This window comes from Sciurus vulgaris, assembly GCF_902686455.1.
Source record: "Sciurus vulgaris genome assembly, chromosome: 8".
NCBI lineage: Eukaryota > Metazoa > Chordata > Mammalia > Rodentia > Sciuridae > Sciurus > Sciurus vulgaris.
Window position 1 is genome coordinate 98,555,572 of NC_136468.1, and position 19,936 is coordinate 98,575,507.

General features: G+C 35.9%; 1 protein-coding gene and 1 long non-coding RNA gene across 3 annotated transcripts in view; one reads left to right on the forward strand and one right to left on the reverse strand.

Moving 5' to 3' along the window:
* Positions 1-1,514, reverse strand: part of LOC306668115 — a 79,494-nt gene extending 77,980 nt beyond the window's left edge. The window contains exon 1 of the long non-coding RNA XR_013765750.1: positions 1,288-1,514. This is a non-coding gene — a long non-coding RNA (uncharacterized lncRNA). The remainder of the gene's footprint in view (positions 1-1,287) is intronic.
* Positions 1,515-1,640: 126 nt separating this feature from the next.
* Positions 1,641-19,936, forward strand: part of STARD3NL (STARD3 N-terminal like) — a 46,003-nt gene continuing 27,707 nt past the window's right edge. The window contains exons 1-2 of one of the 2 annotated variants that reach the window (XM_079151767.1): positions 1,641-1,852; positions 6,298-6,396. The gene's annotated coding sequence lies outside the window, so the exon portion shown is untranslated. The remainder of the gene's footprint in view (positions 1,853-6,297; positions 6,397-19,936) is intronic. The other variant, XM_079151766.1, reaches the window with a different exon arrangement.

Here is a 19,936-nt window from a genome sequence, read left to right on the forward strand (position 1 = left end):
CACCAAGACATACACTTAAAATTACTGTTCTTCTTTGTTCTATGTGTTATCCTTAAAATAATTTTCATACCAATTTCTAAAAACTTAACTGCATTTTTATCAGTTTTGGTGAGGAGGCAGGGAAAGGAATGTTAAGGCGTGGGATATACACTGTAAAAACTACTTAGGGGAGCAACTGAACAATTATTTAGTGGAGCAAATTGGGGAACTCTATTACTAGGATTCAAAATGTGCAAATTCTGTGATGCACTTGGTGTCTTCACCTAGAGAATACTTGACATAAGTACAAGAAATTACCAAAAGGCACCTACCTACACATGTTTAAGTAAGTTATTACTTCTAGTAGTAATAATAAAATGAAACAAACCACTGTCTGAGAGTGGGGAAATGTAAACTGAATTGTACATATATTAGTTCTGAGAAGTAGCATGTCAATCAATCAATCAATTTTTGCAGTGCTTGGGCTTGAATCCACGGCTTTGCACATGCTAGGCAACTGCTTTACTACCAAGCCACATCCCCTGCCCCAGAGCATTTTTTAAAAAGTCAGATAGATTTATATATAAACATGGAAAGATCTCAATGTTGAGTGTAAAAAAAACCAAAACTTCTACAAAAGAACTAGGAGCTATCATCTAAGGAATTGGTTTGTAATTAGTACCTGAAAAGGATATTCCCTAATTCGTAATGTTAGAAGATTTTTGCATTAATATTATTTTACTTATAATTATTTTATAATTTAAAAATTATAAATTTTTATTTTATAATTATATAATTTATTTTATAACTTTAAATTATAATTTACTTTTAAATAATAAATTATTTAATTATAATTTATTTTATAATTTTAAAAATTTAAAATTATTTTATAAACAATAGCACTTAGAATGACTTTGGAAGAATATCAAAATAATTAGCAATACCGGTGATTCCGAGTGGCAACCGAGAACCCGAGGAACTGCGATGTGAAGAATATTCACTGTTTACCCTTTATACGTGTAAAAATCTGAACGACGTAACTGTAGCATCTACTGGGGGGAAAAGTTAGTTTAAATAAAACAATAAGTGATGCCCAATCTCGTAGGAAAAAAAACCACAAATATAACTAGATCTAACTACTACTAAGAGATGTTAGTTATGTAATAGACGCATAGAGAAACTGTCTCCTAAATAGGTCTGGCGGACTTTACAATTCAAAGCGGAGGTGATATTTGAGGAGTTCTAGCATAGAAACGGAACTCCTTATGTTTCCAAACCAGAGAGAGAAATGGGAGGTGCCCAGAGTACCTGAAATCCATTCCTGTGGTTATTTTCCACGAACCGGGGGCTATATCCCTACCAAGTGACTGAAGAAAAGTGGTAAAGGTATAGTAGCTAAAACAGGAAGAAGACGCTTGTTAAAACGATATAATACAAATTGCGGTAAAGCCCAACCAGCTCAAGGCTTTCAAAGTCAGAGTTCCAGATTCCCACCCATTACTCTGGTCACTCCAGCTCCCCATCTCTCGCCTGCCCGCGTCGCTTACTGGTCAGAAGATGACTGACATATCTTCTGTCCAATTGAATGGTTCCTCTAGAGCTCGCCCAGCTCTCAGCCGGGTCTTTGGACCCTGGCGCGAGATGCTGCCTCTGTGCGTAAACGTCAGCGTGTTGACGTCACGGGCCGGGTACTCGAGGAGGTCCTGGGGCGGCTGGCTGCGGGCGGTGGGCTGCGCTTTGCCTGCTGGGCTGGGTGCCTGGTCCCGCCCCGCCGGGCCCCACCCCGCCGCCCCGGAGATCCCTGGAGGGCGCCACCACTGAGCCACAGTCTCCGGGCCGGGCTGGGGCGGCCGGCCCGGAACCACCCGATGAGGTAGGCTGGGTTTCTCGTCACCCTGTTTGACAGGTTGGAAAACTGAGTCCCCGAGGTCAAGCTACCTAACTGGGTTTCTGGAGAGACCAGCGTACGAAGGCCGTAACCCTGCTGCCCCCTTCTGTTTACGGAACCCTGAGAGATCCCCCGGGAAGGAGGAGGGGCAAGGCATGTGTTTATAATGGATGCAAAAGTGAAGTTGCAGATTTACAAGCCCCACCGTTCCCAGGGATTGGGCAGGGATTTAGGAACGGATTCGGGTAGTGAGGTCTCCATTTCTCCACATTGCGGGCCCCAACCAGAGCCCGGTGGGGTCCAGCCCCATATTGGGCCATGGACCCTGAAGAATGATAAATGGTGATGACTAGGGGTGAAGCGTGGGTTTATCCAGACTCAGTCGTTTATGGGCTTCTTGTATTCATCAAAAAAAGGCCATGTTCAAAGCAAAACAAAATAAAGATTGAAGTCTGAGTCATGATTGTTCTGGAGATGGTTTCAGTTCACTGCTTTGGCCACTTGTCTTGCAGTTGTTTTGAAATATCAGCATGCTTTCTTTTGGTTTAGGGTTAGAAGGATTTTTTTTCCCTCTTAGTTCAAGCATAAGTTAACATTATGGCATTTTTTCTTACCATTCTCTTAATACGGCAGTTGTTCACCATTCATTTATCTTCTCTTTCACAGAATTACTTGAATAAATCTCTTGATTCATAAATAGTTTGGATACATTTAGTAAGGTCGCAAAGTAACAGGTCTCATTTCTAAATATACTGGAGTTACTTCGGTGTGTTATATGAGATTTCTTTGTTTGGAAGCGTTCTGAAAGGTAATTCCCATTTGCCCATCTATATCTCTGTATCTAGAAGCAGGATTTGATGAAACAAAACAACTTGCCGTATCTGTTCTTTATTTATGGATTCTAATAATAAGGTAATGGGTAATTAATGTTCATGAAATGAAAATGTATAATGTACAATATGCAGAATATAATGTATACAAAATGTGTAATATTTTGTATTTTCAGGAAACATTTATTCTCCTTAAGATCTTACTGTCTCTAACATGGACCTTTTAAGGTTGCATTTTTGCATTGTAGAAAAATTAAAGAAATGAACTTTATGACTTCTGAGGACTATGTATTTTCATAGAAGGAAAGGTGATTATTGTCATTTTGAATTTTGGGGTGATTTCATCTGATGAATGTCTGGGCTACTCATTGTTTTAGTGTTGGGTATTAAGTAATGAACATTTTAGATAAGGTTTCTCCCCTCAAAGACAATTTTCTTTTAATGGAGATGTAATGTACACGCAAACCAAAAAAATGACTTTAGGTAGTAATCAGTGTTATAAAAGATATTACAGGGGAAGGAACTCTGATGTACTGGGGTGTGTGGGCAAATTTACCTGTGGTGACAGGGGGAGATTTCCCTGAAGAGCTGATGGTTTGGGTGAGACCTGAGTGTGTAGAGTGAGTCAGCCATGAGGAGATCTGGAAATTTCCAGTAAATTGCAAAGAGACTAAAGGAAGAATAAGTTTGGCATGTTCCAAGGATGAAGGGAAGCCAGTATGGCTGGAGCAAACTTGGGGGAGAGTGATGTTGGGGGACAATGATAGAAAGGGGACACTGTAGTGGTGGGCAGGAGCTGCATCATCTGTATCTCCTGTGGGAATTGCAGACAGGAGTTAAGGAAAGATGATTTATATATTGCAGAGTCCTCCTTGTTTTGTTTAGAGGCACTCATAGGTTCTAACTAACTTTCTGCTTTATTTTGGTTACAGAGTTGTGATATATATAATATGTAATATATATTGCATAATATACTATGTATTATTGCATATTGTGTGTGTGTATGTGTGTAATTTTTTTTTCTTCCAGGAGTCTTTTTAATGAAAAACATGTCTTTCTTCACCCAGCAGTATAGCCCACGTAGTTGTTTTCGTTTTTATTGTTGTTATGTATAGGACTCAAAAGCCTTTGCTTATCTTCATCTCTTACTTTTACCTCCTAACCATGAAACTTCATTATTATCTTTACCTGCTTTCTATTAGGTAAGCACTGGCAGTCAGTCCTTGCTCTATCCAAGCCAAGGTCTCGGAAACTACATTAACTGTTTAAGTAGATATTACTGACCAGGGATGCTTTGTCTGCTTTTTTAATGTCTACAATGTGCCAAGTACATTGCATACATTCTGATTCTTCCAATATCTTGCAAAGGTAAATATTAGACCTTTTCAAGAGTAAAGGAAGCTTACACTTAGGGCCACTCAGCTGGTTACTAATAGAGCTCATTAGCCTTACTCTGAAGTCTTACTGCCTTCTGCTTCACCCCCTGCTTCTCTGAATGTATAATATCAAACTGCAGATCTCTATGATTTAAACTTTGTTTCATATTGTGGCATTTTAGAGATCATGTGATTTGACCCTTAGTTTGGAGGTGGAGCCGTGGAGGCCCATAGAAATTCAGTGATTCCAGAACAAAACACAGTGTCCAAACTGATGCCAAAATTTAACCTTGCTGATTTCCAGCCCAATGTTTTTTTTTTCCTTCTCCATTCCCTTCTTGACTATCACACAGTGTTTCTGTATATATAAAAATATAGTATTTTAAAATCTAGAATGTACTGTCCATAAACTCATAAGAGGTAATTTTTAAAAAGATGAAACAGTGCTTTTTCTTGAACTAAAATAATCCTTTGCTTTGTTTTTCTTCCCTTTTCTGAGCAATGAGTAGGTGTAAACTCCCTGGATGAATCCTTGGTTTTTGTTAGAAGAGAATGATTTAAAAATGACTTTTTAAAACAAAAGTTGTAATTTCAGAAATGTTTTACAGGGAATTTAAATTTTGTTACTATTTTCCCAGCTTTAACCTTATGTTTAGAAGTGTGAGAATACTGCCTAGAGTTTGGTGGCTCAGAGTTTCTGGTGGCAACTGGAGTTTCTTCTTATAATTAAGGAAGTCTTTGGGTCAGCTCAGTGATGTAATTTCTCTTTTTTAGCAATATATTTTTAAAAAGTAGAAATCAGCTTGTAAAATATATGGGTGAGAAGTGGTTGACTGTGCTTCTAAAATTTAAAAATAACATTTCTAAGGTTTACTTACTTTAATAATTATGATTGGAATATATGAGATAAATAGTAATAGACTAACAAATTAATTTGCTTTCTGGATGACTTTTTGACCAATCTTAATGGACATTGTCTTTTTATTAAATGTCTTTTTATTAAATTGTCTTTTTATTAAATAAATAAATATTATTTATTAAATGTTGGAAGATATTTAAATTTAGGTAAAAGAGAGCTTTTGCTCTTTAAGCTAAAATAGCAAAACTGGATGTTTGGAGGGAGTATCTCTGTCCCTTAAGATTGTTCATGCAACTGATGTCCAAGTTCAAGTAATCCAGACTGTTGTGATTTGATCCCACATTTTAGTACTTTACATCCAAGTGAAACCAGCACCCTAAACTGGACTCCTGGCCTCTACTTAGCTTTTTAGCTTTAGTGCCATAATTTATGTTCTGCTTGTAATGCCCTTTGGATGGATAACTCCACCTGGTCAAAGTTCTACGTATACCTCTCAGTCCACTCAAAGGCCAGACTTACAAGAAAGAAAATATTTCCTGCATTTCTCTAGTGGAAGTCTTTTATTTTTACAGAACTTTTGGGAGTTTTTCTTTACAACATGGTTTACATTATCTGGTAATGTCCAATGCTAGACATGGATCTTCCGATCTTTGTTGACTTTAGCCTAAAGAACTGCAATCTGTGAAATTAATGCAGTGTTTTTTGCAGATCCTAGAACCCTCTAATTTTATTTACCCATTTAGTACTCTTTAAGAAAAGCCCTATTAGGCTTTTCTTGTTTTGATTCCAGAACCTCTTTCCTGTTTCAGTTAAGGGTCTGACTTCTACAGCTGACAAGAGGTCCCTTGAGAGGAACTCAGATCTTTGGGCTGCAAATGGTGAGGGCACATTGTTAAAAAATAAATGAATAAAATCAGTGAACTCTATGTTAATAGGATTGGGAAATAGTAACAGAGATTTCTAGTTGTCGGTATTGTGGATGAGAAGACAGGTTCTTAGAGAAATTAACTCAGTGGCCCTTAGCTACTTGCCGTGCTGGTCTAAGAAGCCTAGTCAGTACTCATGGCTCCTTGCAGCAGGAACTTGTTACAGGTCATCATTGAATCTGAAGTTCTGCGTCAGAACTCCTGGCAGCCTTTTAAATGATGTATCATCACAGCTAGGGCCTTTGTCATTGTTTCCCTTGTTTTGTTTGGAGTTGACCTGGATCTAGAGTTGCTTGTGTATCAAGATCAAAGCCTGACCACTCACCAAAGCCTAATTCTGAGCTATTTAAACCTGAAGGGTCTTCCTGGACAGGCATTGGGGTAATATTAGGTTCAGTACTCTTTATTTTAAAACCCTTCTTTTTTATTTCCTCTGTAGTTGGAGTTTTCCAAGAAATATCTTGGGACTAGTGTGAACATCCTCATTGTTTTGAATCTGGAGCCTGGAAGAATTTGGCCTATTCTCTTCTAAATTGTGGTAATCACAGGCTTCTATGTCCTGTATTTTCAGGGTAATATATATTTTAAAAATATTTATTTATTTATTGTATTAGATCTTAATGGTTATACATAGTTGTTGGGTTTATTCTAAAAAGTTTCTAAGTGCATGGAAATTGAAGGACAATATACTTTTCAAATATTATGCATGATTGTCCACCATAGTGTATTCTTTTTTGCTTTTCATTTCAGGAAAATATATTCCATAATTATTTTTAAATTAGCCAATTGCTTATTGAATTCATGATGTGAAACCATGTCATTTCAAGTACCCTTTCCTATTCATGTGGTATGTTAAGTTTATAAAAGTTAATACCAAGAGCTCTTGAGGTGCTAGAAGGTTCGTCAGGTGAGGTGGGTGCACCAACTAGGGGTTGCTTTAGTCATTACTGATAACGGTTACAGAGGGCTCCCTCCACCCCAAGGGATGTTCTAATGACTGAGTCAGGGTTTCTCATCCTCAGCACCAGTGACATTTCAGCTGGAAATTTCTCTTATTTTTGTTAGCTGTCTTGTGCATTGTGGAATGTTTAGGACTATCTCTGGCCTCCAGATGCTAGTGGCATCTTATCTAGTCATAACAACTAAAAATGTCCTCATTATTGCCAAATGCTCTAGGGTTCTGGGGGTGGAGGGCACAGTCCTATATCCCTCCTCTTACCATCCCATTAAGAACCACTATTTTATATAAACTAATTCACTCCCCCAACAGTTCTCAAAGTTAGAGTGTTATTGTCCCCATGTTACAGATGAAGAAACTAAAACAGCAAGGTTAGGTAACTTGACCAAAGTTGTATAACTAGTCAGTGGCAGTAATGGGCTGTGAAACCAAGCTGTGTACTTGATGAATACTTACTCAGCACAGCCCACTCCAGATGACTACTAAATATTAGGGATCCCTGGTAAGGCAGAAGGAAAAATAAATACTGACAGGGATCAGGCAAGGCTGGCAGTAAATGAGTTGTCTGGTAAACTGAGACTATTGCCAAAATCGCCTATTTTTCAAGAGAATCTAGAAATCTGGATTTTATTTATACAAAAAACTCATTTTCATGGTTACAATTTAGTGTTTAAAAAACATTGTGCAAGCCAGCAGACACACCCTGTCACCTGTATATGGGCAAGATTTGGCCACACCATCATTTTGAAGTCTTTTGTATAGATTTTGTAGAACTTCGACTGTCCAGGATGTGTGTATTCATTGGATGGGGGAAATAAGGTCCATTCTGTATGGAGAGCACAAGGTGGGTACAAGGATGGAAGGGTAGGTCTTCTAGACTAGCAGGGTTTATCTTATGTTCTTTTAAGCCTAAAAAAAAGCATGGTAATTAAAGCTGGTCATTCAGCACACTTTGAAATTTTAATGTTTGCAGCTTAATTTAAAAGTTGTGGACTTTTCACAGCTTTGGAAAGCACTGTTCATAACTTTTATTTTCATGACCTCCACTTGTCTAAGGGTTGACATAAATATCTCAGGGTACACTGAGAAAACATGGATTATGGAATTGAATGACTGCATCCTAGAGAAATGAAATACAGTCGTACCTCATGTACCTCATTTTCATGACAGCCCATAAACATGGAGTCCACGTTTAACACTGACTGACAAGGCTCTCTGCCAATTTTTTAGAAGCCATAAATTTTCTGACCTTGGTGTTTTCCTTGTCCTCTTTTTGACCTTGACATCCACAGTCAAGAGCACAGTCCCATGCTCGCTTTTCATATACCTCCATGATCTGTCCATCACTTCTGTTCTAGCCTTCCAGTTACACTTTTCTGTTTCTCTCACCTGGAGTCTCCTTTCGGGCTCAAGGTAAATGTTACGGTTTAGATATTAGGTGTCTCCCAAGCTCAAGTATGAGAAAATACAAGAAAGTTTAGAGGTAAGATGATTGAGTTTTGAGAACCTCAACATTAATCCCCTTATAGGGATTAACTGGGTGGTAACTGCAGGTAGATACGGTGTGGCTGGAGGAGTTGGGTTGATGGGGCCATACCCTTGGGGTTTATATTTTGTCCCTGTGAGTGGAGCACACTCTTTCTGCTTCCTGGTGGCCATGTCTGAGTCATTTTCCTCTGCCACACTCTTCTATCTTTTTGTTCTCACTCCTCCAGCCCAGAGCAATGGAGTCAACCATGTGTGGATTGAGACCACTGAAACAGTGAACCCCCACATAAAATTTTCCTTTTCTAAAATTGTTTTTGTCAGATCTTTTGGTCACAGCCATGAAAAAGCTGACTAAAATAGTAACTTACTGTTCACTGACATGCTTCATGATCTTCCCTCTGTTTTTGGTTTGCTCTAGTCTTCCTCTTCCTTGGAATATAACACCTTTTCATTTCTTCCAAAGTCATATATTTTCCCTAAGGTCAACTTTCATGAAACCTTTTCTGGTCACAAAAGATGATATTCAGTCTTCTTTACATTATAATTATCTTAGACTATTTTCTACTTATTTATATAGCTGTGTTACTTCTTTTGGAAAGGATATTTAAGGATAGGGACTGGTCTTCTCCATCTTACTTTTCTCACAGGGTGACTAACATATGTTTTACATGTGGTAGATAATATGTCTGTCTGTTTCAGGCAGGTATTTTCCCACTCATGTAATGATTTATTACATTTTTTTCATATTTATATTATATTTGTATCAGTTTTAGTGTTATTAAAGTTATTGCACAAAATAGTTCAAAACATATTGGAAAGAGGGATGAGTAATTTAGATAATTTTGGAAGATTTTAATTTCCCCAAATGATTAGATAATTTTGTGGCATTTTAAATTAATTTCATCAAGTTTAGCAATTGGATTGTCTTGATTTATTTAACATAATATGTTGAAACGTCAGTCATCATGTCTAGTTATAGATAGCAAGTATCCAGACTCTGTACTTTTATACAGCGATATTTGGAACTCATGACTTTAACAAACAAATCAAATGCCTAACACAGCCAAGTATTTCTTCATGTGCTGAGGATATAGAAGCATTCTCTAGGAGCTTTTAGTGTAGTCCTGAGAAAAAGACATGTGAAAAATATTTTGCAAATATAGAAAAAAAGAAGTTGCTTGCAGTGATATCTATCTCAGTAGTAATATGACTAAGCAGCACATTCTCAAAGAGAAAGCTTAAAGTATTTACACAATCATATTTATATGTGCAAGAAGGAGCACTAGGGCTCCTTTGAATCCTTACCTGCTGAGGGCTGACAGAATTTATGAGTTCAAATTGGCAAAGATAGTGGTAATTGCATGCTAGCCTTCAGATATTTTATAATAGGTTTATTATGAGTTTTAGGAAAGCTAAAAGTAGATTTTGTTCTGTGGGAACAAGAAAAAGTTCTGGAAAATGATGGGCAGTTGGCAAAAAGAAAATCAGCCATTTTTTTTTTTTGTAGAAGTGACCTGATTTGTCTCCTGAAGGGAAATGGGGTTATAAAAAGCTTCTGTGACTTGGAAGATTAAGTCCAAGGAATTTCCAGGTGAGTGTGGAGGAAATATTTGAGTGTAGGAGTTAGAACTGACACAATAAAGGGAAACAACCACAAAATCAATCTGAGTACCACAGAGATTGGCAAGGAGGGGAATCAGATTGGAGTGAGAGAGTAGAAATGGAGGAAGGTAGCATTGGAAACCATGTTGTTCCACTTCCTCTGTGCAAACTGGCAGCTGCTTCTGAAAAAGGTGACACACAAATCAAAGAACGTTTTTATTTCTCAGAGCTCATCTTGAAAGAATTTCATTGAACCAGTGATGAGGTGCAGCTGTAACATGCCACCCCTTTGACTTGCTGGTGCTAAGGAGATAATTGGTTACCAACTTGTTGATTGATCCCTGTGGGGTTGATGAGCTAACAGGCCTTATGTACTACCCAACATGACTTTGGCTACTCTGTGGCATTTGCCATTTTGCCAACTTGTTTGTAGAAGAACAAATACATATTGACAGATGTCTTTCTTCTACCTGGTGGCTTCTTCTTTCCCTAGGCTACACAGTACTCCCACTGTGGCATACTTATTGTCCAGAGTATACGCTTAATTTCTTTCCCTCTTTATGATCATTCACTTGTATTACTTATATATCTTCCTTTTGACTAGATGTGGTATAATATTTTGTTGGTATTCAAATTTTGAGGTTTACTAAAATGGGAACATTTAGTGGGCTCATATAGGGCCATCCCATAATTATTTTCTGTTTTACAGATAAAAATATACTTCAATATTATTGCTTTTTTCTCTTATGGCATGAAGTGATAATCTCGTTATTAGTATATCTTTTGGCTTTAAATTCCGTGTACACACTGTTGACTCAGAAATATGTATCTCTAGTCAAGACCTGCCCCTGAACTTTGGATTCATATCTGTTTATTTCATCCATTTGAATATCACATACTTCATATAAACAGAATGGATATTCTCTCCCAAAATTGCCCCTCCTCCACCCGTTTCAGTGAATAGCAATTCCTTTCTCTTATTTTTAGTTCTCATTTTTTTTCTATGCCTCATGATCAATCTATCACCAAATGCTTTGAGCTCTCTTTTAGAACCAATGAATTGGTTATTCCACTATCATCACCTTATTCTACTGGCAGTGTGTCATCTCTCTCCTGAATTATTTAAGTAGTCTGCTGACCAATCTTCCTACTTCTATTCATCTCTCAGCAGAGCAGCCAGAGAGCCTCTTGCAGCTTAAGCTGGTCATGTTTCTCTTCTACTGAAAACCATCTCATTCAGAGTAGAAGCCTTTATAGTGTTTTATACAGTCCCACAGGCCCAGCCCCTTGTTAACTTCTCTGTCTTCATCTCCTGTTGCCCTTCCATCCTCACACGATTCAGCCACGCTGTCCTACTGGCCAGTTCCATCCTTTGTCACAAGACCCTTTGTCCTGTCTTCCCTCTGCCTGCAATGCTCTTCCTCCTGATGTTTCCTTGATTTTTTTCCCCCTAATCTAGTTTTTGCTCAGATGTCACCTTCTCAATGAGATTAAATTGAGTACCCAGTTTATAGTTACTGTGTTCCCAGTATTTCTTTGTTTATCAACATCTCTGATTTCTAAAAGGTAAACTTTGGGAGGATAGTAGATTATTTTGGTTTGGTTAATTACTGAATTCCCAAAGCTCAGAGAATGACCAGCAACAATATTGGTGCACAAATATACTTACAGAGTACATGAAGTAGATGTTTTATGTTCTTGGCAGCCTTTCACTTTTCAGACATTATCAATTACAATTCTTACATCTTGTAGTACACATTCAGATTCAGCTTCTCAATATAGAGTTGATGTTTGTCTCATAATTTATGAAAGTACTGATTAACATTTACCCAGCCATCTTTAAATCTTAATATTTCTTCCTGCATTACATGTCAAATAAATGTTCAGTAATATGTTTAAAATTGCTATAGGAAGTTGATCACTTAGAAGTCAGGTCACTATAAGAACAGGTTTGGGTTTGGAAGATTAATTAGTGTCTGCCAGGGGAGTGACTTAGAAGCACCATAACTTGTGTTTGTTTTTTTTTTTTTTCCTTAATTTTCCTAAGTCATCATTAATTTCTAAATCAATCTGTCATAAAACAGATTGTCAAAAGGTTAAATTCTGTTCATGTACACATGGTTACTTTCATCTGCTGATGTTACAGAAGTTTTGAATGAGAAAACTACAGAAAATGACAGAATTTTCATGGGCAGTCTTTATTGTGTGTATGTGTGTTTGGAGCAGAGATGAGGGCAGAACACAAAGCAGCAAAGAGCACTTCTATCAGGATAAAATAAAAGCATTAATTGTATCCTGAAGGAATATAAAGTGCTGCTGGAAAATATGAGGCCTAGATAGCAAACATTAAGAAGAAATCCAGGGAAACAATACAGAGAGATATTATCATAGAGATAGACTAACTTCTTAAAGAAAAGCAAGGGAGGACCAGAAAGAAATGTGATTGAAATGTAGCTCCAATATTCAAAGTCAGCTACATGCAACAAGTAACCCCTGGTATACCTGAGCTTCATAGGTAATGCTTATAAAAAATCTGCCTGGGGAGAGTCTTGAGTTTTAATGTAGGGAACACATTAGGAGAAATATGGCTTTTAAATACTCATAGTTAAGTGACAATTTATGTACATTTTCACTAAAGACCTTAGCAAACCATAGACCCCAAATCATTGTGTGACATGACTCCACTCTTTCCTTCTAAGTCTGTTAACAGGAATTAAGATTATTAGGTATTTAAGTGACACTGGCTCAAAATTGAAACAGAATGTCTCCTATCTGCCATCATAAGCACTTTAAAAGTCAACCGTTCTCCATTTATGTTGGTAATTTTATAGTTGTAGTAAGGGCTAAATGATTTGAATAGCCAGAAATATTATATTGCTCTTCCTTTTAGTTTATCAGTGCATTGAAAATTGTCATGTGCATAAGAATGTTTTTACAAAGATATGTGTACAGAATTCACATACATTCTCTTTATAGAATGACTTAAGAGATTTTTTTGTTTGTTTGTTTGTTTGTTTGTTTTTTTTGGTGCTGAGGACTGAACCCAGGGCCTTGTGCATGTGAGGCAAGCACTTTACCAACTGAGCTATATCCCCAACCTGACGTAAGAGATTTTTAAGGATGGTTCCAGTTTCTCACTGTATTCCTAAAGTTAGCACATACTTACAACAAGTTAATGATTTTTTTTTGCAGCAAAAATTCATATTTACTTTCTTTGCAGTATAGACATTAAGTTACATGTGTATATGTATACTACAAATATTGTGTTCAATTATATTTATCATGTCTGTATGTACATATACACACACACTACTTATTAATAAAACAACTCCATCCCAAAACATCTTTATGTTCTCACGTTTTTATGAATTAATCAGAATTAAGTCACATACGTCATGACGTTTACCACTCAGTTATACTTCAGCATGCATCTCTTAAGAATAAGGGCATTCTTCATATAACTAGTACAAAACTATAATCAATTCCTCAACTGTCTTTTGTAGTCTTTTGGTTTTAATTTAAGATGCATCTGATGTTTGTCTCTTTATGCCCTTTTAGGTTGACGAGTATTCACATCACAACCTTTTTTAAAAAATTTTTCACTATGTTGAATTCTCTGGAGTTCAGTATAGTTGCATTTCTGAATGTCCTGTATACCATGTTTGTGTGATTGTTTCTTAAACTAAATTCAAGTTAAACATTTCTGGCTGGAACATATCATAATTGATGTTATGTATTTATTACAACACAATTAAAGACATATGCCATATTTTACATTGGTGATTCTGTTCAGTTACTTGGTTCAGGTGTTGTCTGCCAGATCTCTCCACTATAAAGGTATATTATTCCCAATGAAGTTAAATAATTCAAGAAGTAATATTTTGAGACTATGAATATCATATTCCCCAACAATTTTTAAGTAATTATATGTTGATGTTTGCCTGAATTGGTCACTATACTGGAAACCACAAATTGTTTGTTTTTCTAATTTTATTTCTTTCTACATTTTTTTACCTTTACTCCTCTAAAGGAGAACTCTTCCTACCCCTCTCAATTTTTACAATGTGACCACACTGTCTTGAGGTATTTTTGTTTTCCAACATAAATTCTAACATTGCTGTTCTTATTCATTTTTATATTCAATTTGTCCCAGACAAGCCATTGGGAGCTCTTTCAAGACAACTACACACACACATGCACAAAAAAAAAATTTTAAACAGTCATGGCTTTTTGTGTCTTTAGGAAATCTATACCTACAGAAGTTGTTAAAGTAGCATCTGGTATATTCTTCTAAAAGCTTTTGATTTTTAATTTTTATGTTTAGATCAATGATCTATCTTAAATAATTTTTATATGGTGTAAGTTAGGGTTCATTTAGTTTTTCAGTTTTTTTTTTTTTTTTGAAAGCTACAAAATAATTTTATCAATCAATTTTAAAATTCTACCAGTAAAAATGGCTTGTTATAGTCATACCATTTTTTTTTTTTTCTAATGCAATATTCCTTGTATCTCATTTCCATTCTATTCTGCAGTTCTTTGCACAGGTCCATATCCATGAAAGTAAGTTCCCAGACAGAAAGCATATCTTCAACCCAACACTGCAAACAAGTACAGAGCATAGCATCAGGGACACATTGAGGTCCAAGAAGCACTTGCTGATGACGACTTCGTGTCTTCTAAGTATGGATAGTTAATAATAGCAAGAACCAGCACTGCATCATTCTTACTTGCTTGGCACTTCCTGGGGCCAGGCGCTGCTCTCAGCACTTTGCATGTATAAACCTATGTACTCCTACAGTGATCTACAGCTGATACTGCTATCGTCCCACTTTATTTTTTTTTATTTTTTTGTTTTTTTAATTTTTTTTTCACACTTGTCTGCCTCACACACAACACTGACAGAAAGTCTCTGCAGTTTTTTTTTTTTTTTTGTTGTTGTTGTTGTTTTTTGCAGTGCTCGGGATCAAACCCAGGGCCTTGTGCTTGCAGGCAAGCACTCTACTGACTGAGCTATCTTCCCCAGCCCAGTTATTTTTTTTATTATTTATTTTTTTAATTAAAAATCATAAATTTACATAGGGCAATATTGTTTGATTCATTCTGTTATTTTTTCCCTTCCCCCCCACCCCTCCCACCCCTCTTTTTCCTCTATACAGTCCTTCCTTCCTCCATTCTTACCACCCTCCTTATCCCTAACCCTAACCCTAACACTAACCCCTCCTACCCCCCATTATATGTCCTCATCCGCTTATCAGCAGGATCATTCGTCCTTTAGTTTTTTGAGATTGGCTTATCTCACTTAGCATGATATTCTCCAATTTCATCCATTTGCCTGCAAATGCCATAATTTTATCATTCTTCATGGCGGAGTAATATTCCATTGTATATATATGCCACAGTTTCTTTATCCATTCATCAACTGAAGGGCATCTGGGTTGGTTCCACAATCTGGCTATAGTGAATTGAGCAGCTATGAACATTGATGTGGCTGTATCTCTGTAGTATGCTGATTTTAAGTCCTTTGGGTATAGGCCAAGGAGTGGGATAGCTGGGTCAAATGGCGGTTCCATTCCAAGCTTTCTGAGAAATCTCCATACTGCTTTCCAGAGTGGCTGCACTAATTTGCAACCCCACCAGCAATGTATGAGTGTACCTTTTTCCCCACATCCTCGCCAACACCTATTGTTGCTTGTGTTCTTGATAATCACCATTCTAATTGGGGTGAGATGGAATCTTAGTGTAGTTTTGATTTGCATTTCTCTTATTACTAGAGATGTTGAACATTTTTTCATATATCTGTTGATTGCTTGTACATCTTCTTCTGTGAAGTGTCTGTTCATTTCCTTAGCCCATTTGTTGATTGGATTATTTGTATTCTTGGTGTAGAGTTTTTCGAGTTCTTTATGTATTCTGGAAATTAGCGCTCTATCTGAAGTATGAGTGGCAAAGATTTTCTCCCACTCTGTAGGCTCTGTCTTCACATTGTTGATAGTTTCTTTTGCTGAGAGAAAGCTTTTTAGTTTGAATCTATCCCAGTTGTTGATTCTTGCTTTTATTTCTTGTGCTATGGGAGTCCTGTTGAGGAAGTCTGATCGTAAGCCAACAAGTTGAAGGTTTGGACCTACTTTTTGTTCTATAAGATGCAGGGTCTCTGGGTCTGATTCCAAGGTCCTTGATCCATTTTGAGTTGAGTTTTGTGCAGGGTGAGAGATAGGGGTTTAATTTCATTCTGTTGCATATGGTTTTCCAGCTTTCCCAGCACCATTTGTTGAAGAGGCTATCTTTTCTCCATTGCATATTTTTGGCACCTTTGTCTAGTATGAGAAAATTTTATTTATTTGGGTTTGTGTCCATGTCCTCTATTGTGTACCATTGATCTACCTGTCTATTTTGGTACCAATACCATGCCGTTTTTGTTACTATTGCTTTGTAATAGAGTTGAGGATCTGGTATTGCGATACCCCCTGCTTTGCTCTAGTATCACACTGTTTTGATTACTTAAATTTTGTAAAAAAAAGTTAGTTAGAGTTAATCCAATTTTGTTATACTTTTTCAAGACTGCTTTGGATATGCTCATCTCTTTGCATTTCTACATACATTTTAGACTTCAATTTCTATAAAAAAGTTTGGTGAAATTATGATTGTAATTGAGTTGAACCTCTTGATCAGTTTGGGGAGAGGTGGTATCTTAATAGAATGAAGTCTTCTATTCCATGAACATAGTATATCTTAACACTTACTTCATCTTCAGTTTCAGCAATAACTGTCACTGTTGAAATTTTACATATTTTTTATTAAATTTCTTCCTGAGTGTTTTGGTTTTGATGCTATTTGAAAAACCCTCCACTATCCCCTTTCTCTCTCTCACTTGGTTTCTTTCCACTACCATCCCCCAGAATGATGGATCTGGGAAACCAGATCTGAAGCAAATATGTTTTTAAGATAAAACAAAAGATCTATTGATGCATGATGGTGTATGTCATTATGGAGACATAGTGCACTACTGTTCTCTGATGGGGCAAAGAGGTATAGAAAAGAGGAAGCAAAAGCAAATCTTCACTGAGAGGGTGGCCTTTGAGTTAAGTTTTGTCACTTGAGTCAGAGCCATAGAGATAAGGAGAATAGCACTCCAGGTGGAAAGGCCAGTACAGGCATGAGCCAATGGTTTATGAGCATGTGATGCTTTCAGGGAACTGCTGATTTTTCACATGGTGTAGTGGTTCTGGAGATGTAGGCAGAAGTACACCATGTATTGGGTAAGGAGAGGTTAAGGGATTTGAGCTGTACTTAAAACCACTTAAAAAAGGATCTCATAAATTTAATTTCTTTCCCTGAAAAAGTTACTAGTGTTGGCTCAGTGTTGCCTTTTCTTTTTAATTGAACTAATACCCTATTATTAGGAAAATGTCCTAGTACAATTCAGATTTCTTACTTCTACTGATAACTGAAAAAATTTATCCCTTATTTCTACACATCCTCCAAAGATTAGGTACATCCCTCTCTCCTGTTTGCCTCTTATTCCTGAGTCCAACTGTCAGTTGTCAGTTTCTTTTAGTTTACATTGTTGTTGATTTCACATAGTGATGTAATTCTCTTTACAAACCTGGAGACTGAGAAACTTGGAGTGCCACATGTTAAGAAAAGTGGAAAACAGATACATATGTGGAAACAAAGAGTTGTCTCACAAGTTCAAAAATAGTCAACACATACATAATTCCTAAATTTGAATGAACTATAAGTTGTGTTCATACATGCCTTTGGAATGCAGTGAATAGGTAAACAAATATCTGGCTCTGATTAGGTTAAGTTTTATTTATATGAGTTTCAAGTTATGTGATGTTTTACCAGTACACTCTAATATGTTGGTCATACCTGTGGGAGCTTTTGTGAGGTTTAAATAACATAATATATCTTAAGTATTCAGCACTGTGGCAGACACAGTGAGTCTCAGTGTGAAGAAGCTATTCTCGTTATAATGTTAATTTATGGTATACAATGCTATATTAACAATATTACATTAGTGTGTTGAGTTAGTTTATACTATTTTTTTGTTGTGATATATGTTGTGATCTTTTGTTCTTTGTGTTGTTCTGTGGTTCTTGGTCAGATAATGCCAATGTTATGTATGCTAACTTTATTTAATGATAAGATAACTTTCCTTTCTTTTAAATGTTCTGTATCTGTATATAGGGTTTTATTTATCTCTTATTTTCAAATTTTGAAATACATATAAAACAGTCTGACATGGTCCCTTTGCCCATAATTCTTTGTCAGCTTTCTCAATTTTTATTTCTTGTATGGTACATTTCTTTTCAGGCCATGTAGTTCTTTTTAAGATAATTTATTATCTGCTGAGTATTGATTTTCAAATATAATTGGTGAGTGTACACTTTGAAAATAACCTGTCATATAGAGCACTTACATTTTTATTAACATCTTCCTCCCCAAGTTAGGTTATTATTTGCCCTTTTAAAAGACTAATTCTTGGGCTTATTTATATATTTTAAATTTCTTCATGAAAATGTTCGAAAATGTTCATCTCTGTACAGAAGTAGAGAGTTCAATGTAATGAATCACACTCACTCACTCCTTAGTGTACAACAGGTTTTTTTTTTTTTTTTTTTTTTTTTGCAGTGCAGGGAATTGAACCCAGGGCCTTGTGCTTGCAAGGCAAGCACTCTGCCAGCTGAACTATATCCCCAGCCCCTATGTACAACAATTATTAGCCTTCTCATTTTGGATTTATTGTACTCTTTCTTTGCTTTTTTGTTTTTATAGATTTTCTCATAGAATACTTGTAGTTTCTCTAACATTATTTGTGCCCAATTTTTATTTAAAAAGTTAAGTATTTTAAGGCAGGGAATTTCATAGTAAGCCCAGCTTTGGCAGCTTCCTACAATGTTCACTGCCATTAATTTTTAACAGTTCGTTGTTTGCTTTTTAACTCAGTAAGTCCATAGTTTTCAATTCTGCAAATATTTCAATAAAACTGACCCACAACACATTAAAATTGGTTAGAAATTATAAATCTGCTAAGGGTGGTGTACTAATTAATTCTAGTTAAGGAAAATTATTGATAATACACAAACTTATAACAACATTGATTAGTTATAGTCTAGTTATTATATTTTTATTGTTTTATTTTATAATTATGTTATGCATTATATGCTAGATTTAAGTTTCTAATAGGTATTCCACATCTGAGATGATGGACAAAATGGGTTAAAATATTTTTATCCCAATATTATTTTAGTAAATACTGCTATAATATGTATTCCTATTCTATGCACTGTTTGTTCCTTATTCACTTCCTTATTGCAAGATTTATTGAATTTGAATTTTTTGGTAATCTAGTTTATGATCAGTTTGTAAACATAATTTGTCATCAGTGATTTATAGTTTATCTCTGTAAGGTTAAAAATAATCATATTCAAAAAACTTCATTATAGTATTCAAATGATCTATATCCATATTTATAATTTTAAGGTATCAAAAAAGATTTTTAAGAGTAAACTACCTAGCCTTCCCATTGTATTTTGTAGCCTGTCATTTACTTAGCATTTGTCTTTCTTCGTTTGTAAAGATACATTTTGTATGTCTGTTCATTCTTGGAATATTGAAACTGAATGGAGAATATTAAATCTAACTTCAAATTTATTGTACTTCTCAAGTTTTGGAAATCTAAATGTTAGAGATACATGCTTAAGTTAAAAAGATATATTCAGAATTTTTAGAACTCAGTTATGCATCCTGAGTGCATATTCTATATTAAAAACCTTTAGCTGAACTAGATACCTCCCCTGCCTTTTATTGGTATACATTAATATTAATACTTGAGTACTTACAAGTCAGGTTTGGAATAGGCAAAAGTTTTATTACCATTGCAGTCAAATTCAAAGATTATATCTTTGGTTTGAGTCTGTAAACTGTGATCCACTGAGTAATTTCAGTTAAGGAATATTATTGATAATTACATGTAAGTGTATAAAGAGATTGGGAAGTATCAGTGATGATACAGTATTCTGAAAAT